At 39.9% G+C, this 13286-nt stretch overlaps 1 protein-coding gene across 4 annotated transcripts in view; it reads left to right on the top strand.

The window, feature by feature from the left end:
• SHANK3 (SH3 and multiple ankyrin repeat domains 3) overlaps positions 1 to 13286 on the top strand; it is a 7266504-nt gene that overhangs the window by 390542 nt on the left and 6862676 nt on the right. The gene's annotated exons all lie outside the window — the stretch shown is intronic.

Genomic DNA, 13286 nt, shown 5'->3' with positions numbered 1-13286 from the left:
GATGCATTATGCAAAGACTTTATGGCTATACTTTTCAAGGTCTTTTGGTGTGCTTTCTTTTGAACATCTTTACCACTAACATGTTCATGGAAACTTTCACATCTGTTCAACTAGTTACTATCAGTTACCCTTCTTGCTAAGCGCAATTCTCGTATGCATATCTAAGTGATATTGATCCACAGTCAGTTGGTCTATTCTGATGTAGGACTACAACTTCTATACCATGCTGACTGGTATCTATATGCATATCTAAATGATATTGATCCACAGTCAGTTGGTCTATTCTGATGTAGGACTACAACTTCTATACCATGCTGACTGGTATCTATATGCATATCTAAATGATATTGATCCACAGTCAGTTGGTCTATTCTGATGTAGGACTACAACTTCTATACCATGCTGACTGGTATCTATATGCATATCTAAATGATATTGATCCACAGTCAGTTGGTCTATTCTGATGTAGGACTACAACTTCTATACCATGCTGACTGGTATCTATATGCATATCTAAATGATATTGATCCACAGTCAGTTGGTCTATTCTGATGTAGGACTACAACGTCTGTACCATGCTGACTGGTATCTACTTACAAACTAACAATCTTAATGCCACAGTATTTTAAAATTGGTGCATCTGTAACTAATTTCTTTAGATTTTCAAATTTTTTTTTTGTTCATATTTCAATTCCTTGGTTACATCTTGTTCTAACAGATTTTTAGTGACTTAGTTGTTTTGGGCATGGTAGCTACAGACTTTGCAATGTAATTCATCATCACTAGAAACATCTTTAGTACAAGCTTATCTTCTGATTGCAAGTATTTGAAGCTTATCTTCTGATAGCAAGCGTCTAAAGCTTATCTTCTGATAGCAAGCAATTGGACAGTTTCTGCATTTTTTCTTGTGTCAGGTTTTTGATCCTCTGGTGTTGGAGTGTAATTTGTATTTTAAGCTTGGAACTGCTGGTCTGCATTTGGTCTTATTTATGTTGAAGTTATGCTCCCTTCTGTTTAGCAGCAGTATTACTGTCATGGACTTCTCATGTCTGACTACATACTAATAGATCATCTGTTATGTTTATAACACCTGCCAAACCTTTAATTGTTACTGAAGCATCTCTTTGGAATGCATCTGGTGCTGGAGAAAAATAAGTTGAAGTCTGAAGAATCTATACTTTCCTAAAAGCATACTAAATGGAGACAATATGGAATTTGCTTTATATAGCTTTATCTGACAGAACCTTCATTTACCTATCACTAAAAAGAGCATGGGATATGATATTGTTGAAACTACCTCTTGAGGTGTAAAAATGAGTAATGTTGTTATTTAGTCAGTTATTTGGCTCATGCAGATCAATACAAATGTGAAAAGTGTCTTGCTGTATTTGGTAATCATACTATTCACTCACATTTTTTATCTAATTACCTGTTAATGACATCTAAAATTTAAATTCCTGTTACTTAAAGTTTTATGCACTATCATTTTAGCATGTATCACTGGCATAGCATCAGGATTTATTTGTGTATGTCATTTTCCCAGTAAATTCCCTAAACTTAAAAATAAATCAGCATTGTAAAGTAAGATATCATTGTTATAGGTTCATAGGCATAGGTTCATAGGTGTGTACTAGGCTAATGGCCCTGGGGCCTTTACAAGCCTAGCCCATAGAAGTGCTATGGCATTGTGCCACCTGTCGTTAGTTCCCAGTGCCTCTATCAAGTAGAGCCACGGGAGTGATCCCCGGGGTGAACTTTCTATTTCCCATCCACTCATCAAGATTTCTTTTGAAGACAGCTAGTGAGGTGCTCTGCTTGACATGTATGGGAAGTTTATTCCAGAGCATGGACAGTCTCTGGGTTATGAACCTGTCCTTCCAGCGTGTTTTGTTAATTGTGGTAATGCGGTTGAGGTCTCTGGAGCATGTGGTGCGGAGGGATTGGGATTTCTTTAGATGTAGCATTTCTAACAGAGCTGGGTCAGATATGGCTTTGTAAGTCGAGCAGAGATTGGCTCTTAGTAGATGATATGAGATAGAGAATAGCTGGAGTTTTTTGAATCTGTTCGTATAGGACATGTGTTTAAGGCCTAGGATCCTTTTCATGAGGTACTTTTGAGGCCTCTCCAAGTGTTGCAGGTGTCTAGTGAGGTCTTGCCAAATGGGGAATTGTACTCTATGATTGGTCTAATGAGGGAAAAGTAGAGAGAAATGATGACCTCTTTCTTCCTGGTTGCAAAACCCTCGGTAATGAGATGTGCTGACCACAGTGGCAATGTGGTTGTTGAAGGAGAGGTTGCTGTCAGCCTTTGTCCCCAGATCTCTTATAACACCTTCAGTGTTCAGTGGGCTGCCATCAATGTGGTAATTAGTGGGAACTGAGTTTTTCCCAAAGGGGATGATGATGCATTTTTTGGCATTAAGCTTAAGGCCATGGTTTCAACGTCCCAGTGAGGCCTTTCTGTAGGACGTCTGCATGACTTGGGGAGTTAATAATGGCTCCCAACATGTGGTCATCTGTGAATTTCATCAGCCAGAGTCCCTCAGTGTTGGCCTGGACTTCTGAGAAGTAGATGCCAAACAGGAGAGGACCCAGGACCAATCCCTGTGGGACTCCACTCATGACTGGTTGGCAGTCTGACTTGGAGTCCGCAACTTTCACACTGTGTATACAGGCATTGATGCCTAGTTTGGTGAGTTTATCAATACTTCCTGAGTGAGGAATGGTATCAAAGGCCTTGGCCAGATAGAGGTAGGCTGTATGAACTGCCTTACTCTGGTGACTGACTTAATGAAGTCAACCAGGTTGAGCAGGTATGATCTACCGTTCACCAAACCAAATTGTGTGGGCTCTAGAGTTTGGAGATTCCCTATATCCTTGTTAATTAGGTCTTTGATGATGTGCTCCATAGCCTTACATATCAGACTCATCAGGCTAATAGGGTGATAATTTCCAGTGTCTGTAGTTGCTCCTCCTTTATGGAGAGAGATCTGTATGGCTTTGTAGAATATCTGACATGTCTTTCTGACTTTATAAATGCTGCTTTATCACATACAGTATTTGTGTAAGCTAATGCTTTTCTAAATGATGTGATAAGCAGGATCTCTTCATTTTATATTTATATCAGTAGCTTTTGGTTCTGTGTCATTACATTTTGATATAAATTTGTTAACAATGATACAATGATTTTGTTTCAAAGTTGTTTAATCTCTGTTTCAAAAGTGTCCTTGGATATAATATTATACTTCATCACTGCATCTAAATTTATTTTTGATTGCCTCTTTAGTACAGACAGATGGATCTCTGACTATGACCCAAAGAACTCAAGTTCATTTAGTGGGTCGGATACTGTAGGAGCAAGATAAAAGATCATAAGCTTGAATGGCTAACACTGGGTCATCCTTCCTGGTGGGAAAAGGCAGGTAGACCTATTGCTTTCCCTACAATCAGAAGAGGCAGAGTTTACTATTAGTATAGGTAAGAACACCAAGAGAAAAAGGGACAGAATAGCAGTGTTTATGCCAAGAAGTTAACACTTTAACTGGAGCTAGGTGTTCATCATTCTGAGCATGTTTGGAGGCCAGTACTGCTAGCCAAACATGTTGGCTGCAGCAGAGAATCAAATGCTAGGACACATAAAGAAAACATCCTGAGAGCTGCATGGAAGATGACCTCACATGATTGTCTCTCCTAGTAGGGGAAGGAATGCCCCAACTATCTTTCAGAAGATAAGGAAAATAAATGGCCAAACTGTTCATAGAGGGGCTGATGGATGGTGAACTATAAGGAGAAAACAGTATAAAAAAAATAAATTCATCAGTTTGCTTATTATACATCCGAACTGCTTGCCAACATTTCATAAATGAAATTTCTCCATTGAGGCCCCTGTTTAGGCCTATAGTGGCCAGTGGGGTTGGTTGATGGAGCCATTCTCAATTTATATAGAGAAATTTCTTAGGCCTATTCTTGATTAACTATGTGTATGTTGGCAGGGGCACTAAACAATTTCTGTCGGATTTGTTTGAGTATGTGGCACGATATGTAGATCTATAGGGGGCATTATTTGTCACCATGGAAGTTCAATCATTATTTACAGTTATACCCAATCAACAGGATTTTGAAATGGTGAGGATCTTTTTGTTGAAGTGGAGTGAATATGAGTTAGTCTTTGTTACCCTTCTTTGTTTGTTTTTGGAGGTAGTTTTAGAGAATAATGTTTTTAATTTTGATGAGGAATATTAACTACAGATATCTCACATACCTATGTGCAATTCTTGTGCCAATAGCTACATCAACATGGTGCTTGCAGAATGAGAAACCAGAGTTGTTCTACCTGTGTCCCGGGTCCAGTTTTACCAAACATTTGTGGATGATTTATTCTTCATTTTGGGTGGTTTTGAATGTGAATTGGATGTTTTTGTATCTATGGTGAATGACAGTACCTCATTTCTTAAATTTACAGCTTCATTTGAAAAAGTTGAGTTTTTGGATGTCCTTGTTAGTAGAGACCCATGTGGATCCCTTACCACTGATCTTTCCATGATGGAGTGTAGAAGATATCTTTACTTCATCGCTCTAGCATGCACCCACAGTACATTCTTAATACCATAATTAAGGGACAGGCCATGAGCTTGTCTAGGCTTTCTGCTGATGATACTATTTGTGATGCATGTTTGAAACAGTTAGAGGTTAATTTGAAAAGAAGGGGGTATATTGAGAACAAGACTGATAGGGGCATGAATGATACCAGGTCTTCGAGATACACAAGAGCAAGACCATATTTTTCCAAGAGTTATACCACTTTGAGGGAGGTGGAGAGAACTAATGGAGGTAATATGGTCACCATTACATATAGTAGTGATATACACCTGTTAAGAGATAAGAACTGGGGGATTCTGCAGCTGGATGAGAAAATTATAAGGGTGGCTGGAGCTCACCCTAGGTTTAGATATAAGAATAAACCATCACTCAAACGTATGTTGTGTTACCCTGATACAGCATCACATCGGATTAATGATGGTGTTCCTATGGGGACTACTACTTGCATCAGCTGTAATTTCTGTTGCTGTACAGAGTCTGGAGGGGTGTTTAGGCACCTGGACACAGGTAGAATGTTTAAGTTCACAGTGAAGGCTAATTGTAACAGCAAAACTATGGTCTATTTATGTATGGCCTGCCCTCCTTTTTATGTGGGCAAGACCAACAGGAAGTTACATGAGAGGATACATGACCATAGTTACTGTACAAAGGAAATTAGAATGTAGTGCCAGTGCCTTAGCCAAACATACTTTGAATACTTTGAATACAGATGATTCTCATACCTTTCAGTTTCAGGTTACAGATATGGTTTATGACCACCTGCAAGGAAGTGATTTGATCAATCATACAGAGACTTTGGAGTCTCAATGGATTGTTAGACTTATGGAACATAAGGGGTTGAGGTTGAATGAATTTGTGCCAGTTAGACCAGCCCTGTGAGCTAGGAGACTAAGGCGGTGAGTGTATTTTGGTGACTACAATGTTATATCTTACATTGATTTAGTGGGTCTAGACTTAGCTAATTAGGGTACCAGACTTATTTCTGTATATTTAAACCTGAATATCCTGACAGTTGTTTGAGGCCATCTGTATATGTGAGATGGGCAAATTTTCTTTGTAGTAATATCGGTCAGTTTTAAGGTTGAGTTTACTTTCTTTGGTATTAGCAGCTAAAGCGATATATTGTGAAGTTGACAGTAGATGGTGCTGTGGGTAGCTTATTTAAGGCCTGGCTTAACAGATCAGTAGTGTTTGTTAGTTTGGCCTGTGACTGATGACAGCGTTGTGTTGTTCTTGTGGAGTCTGCACTTGCAGTGAAGTTATGGGCATAGGATCGAACCACCCTTCACATGAAATTTGTCTTGAATGTAAGTTCCATGGATAGTCGATAGATTTAAGCTGCAGTTTAATAGTTTATTACCATCAGCAGCCATAGGACATGTGTGTATGAGTGTTCCTGTTTTAGGAATGGGTTAGTTTTAGTTAGTGTTATGTTTTACTGTTTCTTTTTTATGTGAGTTTTACTGTTAGGTGGTAGACCTGAGCTTCTGTTTGACAATTTTGAGTTATCTTAATAGCTAAAGTCATGTTTCAGTTTAGGGATGGACTAGCATTATGTAGTGGAATGCCTCATTACATTCACACAGCGCATCCTAGAATCAGTGTTTCATGTGGAGTCCTTTGAGTTAAATGGAAATCCATTGGAATGCTGTAAAGCCTAATGTTGATTTTATAGTGCAGAATGATGACACATGTTTCATTGGAGTTAGCTTATGTTCGTTATTTGCTCCTTATTAGGTTAAAGGCATTCATTCTGCCCTTTTACATTTGATATGATGTACAGTGTTGCAATTGTTTATGAATTAACAAATGTGAGTATTTTTATATATAAAGAACATGACATAGTTGTTTGCAAAGGTTTTTTATATGCATTTGTGACCCACTGACTGCTGCATCTGGTTTTATATAGGAAATGTTGTCTGTTTTTTTTCACTGTATTGTCATTTTAACTTTTTTAAGGTGCTGTTATTTTTTCTTTAAATGTTTGCTCTATATTGTTAATTGGAAGTATCTTATTGGCTGGTCATTTTTTGAATTTATATTTAAGTACTGTTTTGGATGTGTAATAGTTTTTAGAGTCTAAAGAAGAGAATGGGGTTTGTGAAAGCGCTTACTCAAATAAAGTATATTTAGTTTTACTTCCCATGCTTTTGCACAGCTTTTTTTTCTTGTTATAATATGATTTATATTCTTGTCCCACTTTTCCCTGAAACATGTTCAGACATGATTGTACTCATAGGAATTCTATGAACAGAATACCAAGAATCATATAATAACTAAACAAAAACAACAAGGCACAAAACTGAAAGTACCCCCCACGACCAAAAAAAAAATGTTTTTCAGAGAGGTAATTCCCCTGCATCCTCACGCACACTTCACACTTCTAAATATATTAAGTCTAGTATTACACCTTAAAGATAAAGGGAAAGTTTGTCACCACAGTTCTGTAACCTTACTTTTACTGCTAGCTGCTCTTATAGAAATGGGAACCAATTAAATCCAATAAACAAATCCCATTTCGGTAATATACATAAACTATCAACTTATAGCCTGACAAAGGATGCTGTCTATGTCTGTGGAGGACCATGTAAGATTCTGAGTGTAGCTGAGGAACTACTTATAACCAAAATGGTGTTTTAATGGCAGATTTCAACTATCCCTCAATGAACAGGAGCGCTTATACTTCTAAAGTTGGGTATGCCCAGACATTGTTAGGTTTAATTAATAGCAATTATTTGGAATGGATATTTAACAAACAAAGCATGAGATATATGTTAACCTGATCCTAACAAATACAGACACTACCTGTATCACTCCTCTCATATATCCATCATTGGTTACTTACGACCATAAACGTATTATGCTCTGAAAAGCCTCTGCAGTCAATAATTCTGAATTCAGGAATTTCAAAATGACAAAACTCCTCAAAATTAAAATCTAAATCAAACCCAAAATTCATTTGTAACATCACCATTCCTGACAATGACACCGCTGCCTTGACCTGGCCATCTTTACTATAAGCAAATATAACAAGTTTAAGAACAGACCACAGTTGTAGTCCACCAGGTTAGTATTTTGTTTTTGCCTCTTCTTAAAAGTACTCAGTTTTATTTATTCTGCTGCATTTATTACTGTTTGATAGTAGCCTGATCAAATTGTAACTGTCATTGTAAGTCTTGGTTTAAGCACTTGGACTTCATACCAGTTGTTTTACATTAAGGTTTGTGGTTTGCATTGTTGTGGCAGGACAGGTAGCTTACATCCTTCTAAGCTGGGAATTGCTGATTGAAAGCTCAGTGTCTGCTATTCTAAAAGTGTATTAGTTCTGATTTAAGCGCTTGGGCTTCAGGCCAGTTATTCTGCATTAAGAAGGTTTGTGGTCTGCACTTGTGGGAAGAGAGGCTGGATTCTACCCTTCTGAGCTGTGAATTTCTGGTCACAGGCTTATTGTGCCTGCTTATTTGAACTGTTTTACTGAAATTGGTGCGCCTTGTTGCTGTAGCATAGACCAGATTCAGGCCTGCTGAATCTAGCTTTGTTTGTATAACTTGAGCACTGATCCAGGCCATCTTTTTTTGGAGAAGGTTCCCCTGCACCCTAGTGGCAGGAGTGTGCAGTTAAAACTTGTCTGATTGAAGACTGCTGGAACAGGGATCAGTTTTGAGCTTTTTTTCTGGTTAATTGGGTAACTTGTTTAAATCAGTTTGTTCGTTTTCTATTGTTTTATATATAAATATATATATATATATATATATATATATATATATATATTAAAAAATGCACTTTATTCGTCTACTTTTACTGCATTTGTGTTTCTTCTTACTTTATTACTAGGGGCATTGACTACAACTCTGATCTGAGATATTTAACAATAAGTATCCTTTTCTGTGCATTTAAAGTGTTTATTGATTGTATCTGCTTTATTTTCTGAAAAAAATATACTTGTTTCCTGCCTTTCTAAGTTAGCATAGTCCAGTTTTCAGGTTAGTGCTGAATTCAGGGCTATGTTACAAATCTCTGTGTTTGCCCATACCTCACTTGGATACAAGGAAGTTTCTCTGCTCACCTGTGAGAAAGGGGAGCTTTGAGCAACCTATCTGTCCCTGTATGAGTGGTTTCAGCCCAGAAATTAGTAGTTTATTGGCTATTTCGGGCTAATTTCTGTTTTATTTCCCTGCTATAAAATCTGCATTTGCCCAGTTTTGCGTGCCGGGCAGCGCCGGTTAGCTAGGGTATAACTAATCCCGGCTCCACAAAGTCTCCTCTTCAATTTTTCCCTTGGAACTAGACAAACTTTCAACTTAAGCACTCAAGCCATTCATTTCTCAGCCTGGCACTTGCTCAAAACTCGTAGCAAGCACTTATAAACCCTAGCACTAGACCCTCCTATACTGTACAGAAGGACAAGGCTATCTATTCGTCCCTTACCAGCCAGTCAGTAAAGCAGTTCACTGTACCTATCCAGGCATGTCCAAAGGGCAGTTTCAGGTGTACTCTCCAGTCCAACTGAATCTGGGCATTTTGAGGCAATGTTACAACTGCCTCATGTACACAGACAACCCTCTCCTCCTACCACCAAACACTAATACATGCGAGAGATGCAATTATACAGCCAAACTGGAGGCTAAGCTCTCTCAACCCAAGACTGGATCAGACAGTCAAGAGGAGAAGGTAAATACTTGCATCACACCACCAGTCTCACATAGACCCATTAAACCAGCACTGGCAAAAAACACACATAAATAAATGAAAACATACTCTGAGGCTCTAAATAAAAATCTGCAAAAGCCACAGAGATCTCCAAAGCAGACATCCAAGCAACCTCCACCCCAACACAAACCATGAAACACATAGTTCACAAAACCAGTGTGCCACTCAATCACAGCCCTTAAGGCAAAATAACATACCCAAAACACTAGTAATAGGTGACTCTATAGTCAGGCACACTGACGTGCCACTCAATAGGCTGAATAAGGAGAAGGTTACTGTTAGCGGCCTGTTGGGTGCCAGGATCCGCCACATAACACAAGCACTCAGGTCACTCCAGAACAAGTACAAATACAACTCTGTTATTGTCCATGTTGGTGTGAATGACCTGAGCTGCACCTCCCTGGACTACATGAAAAGAGACATGGAAGAGCTCTCTGATCAAGCAGCCTATGCTGGTATGACCCTGACCTTGAGTAACATCGTGCCCTCACCAAGAATGATACCACGGTATAAAGAAAAAATTATCAGTTTCAACAATTGGCTAAGTTTCTGGTGTCATTCAAAGGGGATCCAGTGTCTTTCCGTCTGGGATGACATGCTCGACAAGCCACGCTGCTTCACTATAGACGGCTTGCACCTGTCACCATTAGGCTTTCAAATACTGGCCACGGCTCTTGCCACCCCCATAGTGCCTTTTTTAGGCAAGGCTCAAAAGGCCCACCACCATAAATAGCACAAGTAACAAAAAACTGAGGGTAATGCTACTCAATGCCAGAAGTCTAAACCTCAAAATGCACACACTCAAGGCACTCCTCAGTATGGAGAAAATCGATATATGTGCAGTAACAGAAACCTGGTTTAAGGCTCCAGAAAGCACCCCAGCACTACCAGGCTAATTCTCATACCATACATTTTGGCCACAGAACCTGGGCCGAAATACAAATGGGGAGGGTGTATCCATATTCATCAAGGATACCCACACCTCCAGGTTAGTGGCACAGCACAGTGCTTCACAGATCATCCACGTGCAACTAATAATAGGCAAAACTGCAATTCAAATTGTAGCTTGCTACAGATCACCCACCATGTCCCAGGACCCCCATTCTGCATTTCTGGTACACTGGGAAACATAAAGGTCCTATCAAACACCCTAATATTGGGTGATTTCAGTTACCCAAACATTAACTGGAAGAACTACTCATGTACCAACTCCCTTGCCCAACATTTCCTAGAATTTATAAACTCAAGCGCCTTGGATCAACTGGTCAACACTCCCACCAGAGGTGACATCATATTGGACCTAGTCATCTCCAACATGGGTGACTGATGTTCCACACCAGAAGTTAACCCCTCGCTGGTTAGATCTGACCATAAACAAATCACCCTGGATATCCACATTCCACCCCCATCCCTGGACAAGAAAACCACCGTGAAAAACTTTTTAAAAGCAAACTTCACATTATTTAAGACCGAGGTGGAAAGTTTCAAAGCCCCCATGCTAAAGGATAACGCTGTCCAAGCTGCATAATCCTTTACTAATGCATTCTACAGATATCTACAAGACTGCATGGATCATGCTATCCCAAACAAAACCAAGACTCACTCTTCCAAGAAAAGGAAACCAGTCTGGTGGACTCCTGCCATAAACAAACTATACAATAATAGAAGGAGGAAACTAGTACAGAAGAGAGTAAAATCCCACGAAGGAAAGACATCCCTAAACAGTATCAGCAAGAAACTACGATCCCTCATAAAATCATCCAAGGCTAGCTTCAAAAGAAAAATTGCCAAGGACTCTAAAGATAACCACAAGGCATTCTTTAGCTATGTCAAGAATCTAAGTGATAATGCTCAGATCTGCTCAGCGTTAGTGCAGAATGGCACAAAATTCACTGAACCAACCAATATCGCCAACATCCTGGCAGACAGGTTCAGTGCAAACTTCACCCTCCCTTTCACCCCCAAAAGGGCCCATAACCATACCAGAAGAATGTAGAGCCCTTGAAATCACAGACATTCAGGTTAAAACAGCCCTCTCCAAAGCCAAAAACACAGCATCAGTGAGATTGGATGGTGTCCCAGGCTGCGTCCTACAAAAGCTCAAAGATGAACTAACCCCTCACCTAAACAGACTGTTCAAACTCAGCCACTCCACAGGCTACATACCCATAAAGTGGAACACAGCAATGGTTATTATGCTTTACAAAGGTGGAGGCACAACAGACCCCAGGAACTATCTCCTATAAGCCTGGCTAGCTTGGTCTGCAAGGCTATGGAGCGAGTCATCATGGAACTCTTTAACAGAGAGATTGGGAATCTCCAAACACTGCACCCTACCCAATTTGGCTTTAAGGGCAGATCATACCTCCTAAACCTGTGGACTTCTTTGAGACAGTCACCAAGGCTATAGATGAGGGAAAGGTGGTACACACAGCCTACTTAGACCTCGCAAAGGCCTTCAACACCGTTCTCCATTCTGGTATTATAGACAAGCTTACCAGCGTGAACATAAACCCCTACATCACAAGATGGGTTGCCAACTGGCTCATGGACAGAACCCACATGGTGAGAGTTGTGGGAGCTAGGTCCGACTCTAAACCGGTTACAAGTGATATTCCCCAGTGCTAAGTCCCAGGACCCCTCCTGTTCGGCATATACTTCTCAGAGGTACAGGCAAGCACAGGAGGACAATGGCTGACCAAGTTCGCAGACGACTGGAAACTAGGTGCTATAATTGACTCTCTGGCTGACAGACATCCTCCAAAAGGGTCTCACTGAGATGGATACCTGGTGTCAAAATCATGGCCTCAAGCTAAATGCCAAAAAGTGCATAGTCATCCCCTTTGAAAAAAAAGTACCCACAAACTACCGCATAAGTGGTAGTCCCCTAAATACGGAAGATATAATAAGGGATCTGAGGACCCAAGTAGATAGTATTCTCTCCTTTGATAATCACATTGCCAAAGTGGTTAGAAAATCCTTCTATGTGGACCACCTAATTGCAAAAGGTTTCGCATCCAGATCAAAAGAGGTCATTGTGCCCTTCTACTCATCACTCATCAGACCCATCATACCGTACAACACCCCATTTGGGATGTACCTTACAAGACACCTGCAACAGCTGGAAAGACCACAGAAGTACCTCACCAAGAGGATCACTAGCCTCAAACAGATGCCCTATGCAGCTCGACTGAAGAAACTCCAGCTGTACTCTGTTGCATACCACCTACTTAGAGGTGACTCTGTCTGACATACAAGGCCATGTCCAACCCAGAACTGATGGATATGCTCCACCTAAAGAAAACTATATCCTCTCAAGCCACATGCTCTAGGGATATAAACCTCACCACAACAATAAATAGGACGTGCTGGAGGGATAGATTCCTGTCCCAGAGACTTCCCATCCTTTGGAACAAGATTCCAATCTACATTAGGCAGAGCTCCTCACCAACACTCTTCAAGAGAAACCTTGACAAGTGGATGGGAAACAGAAAGTTTACCCCGGGGATCACTTCAGTGGCTCTGCTGGACAGAAGCACAGGGAACTAATCTAAGAGGGTGACGAAAGCCAACACATTCTGGCTAGGCTTATAAATGCCTTTGGGCAGATAGCCTAGTACCTACCTATGAACCTATAATAGAAAATAATTCTCAAGTCATGCAACAGATATAAAATTCCTCATATTAGTAAAGAACTAAAAACTACTACCAAGGCTAATGTGACCAAATTATGAATTTAAATAAGCTTCTGAATGCAAACAAAGAATGATTAACAAAACAGTGTCCTAAGCTTATCCAAAATAATACCATCCACTCACATCCACTAGACATGGCAAATGTACTAAGACTGATTTAGTGCAAGCCTTACTCAAAAATAATCTTAGTCCCATGAATTCCCAAATATTTTACACCTCCTAATATCACAAAGGAACATGTACTGAAGTTGTTCTCTAAAACCAAAAGTCCTACATATGTGA

This window comes from Protopterus annectens, chromosome 11.part0 (genome assembly GCF_019279795.1).
Source record: "Protopterus annectens isolate FY-2018-M chromosome 11.part0, PAN1.0, whole genome shotgun sequence".
Lineage (NCBI taxonomy): Eukaryota > Metazoa > Chordata > Ceratodontiformes > Protopteridae > Protopterus > Protopterus annectens.
This window is presented reverse-complemented; position numbering and strand designations above follow the sequence as displayed.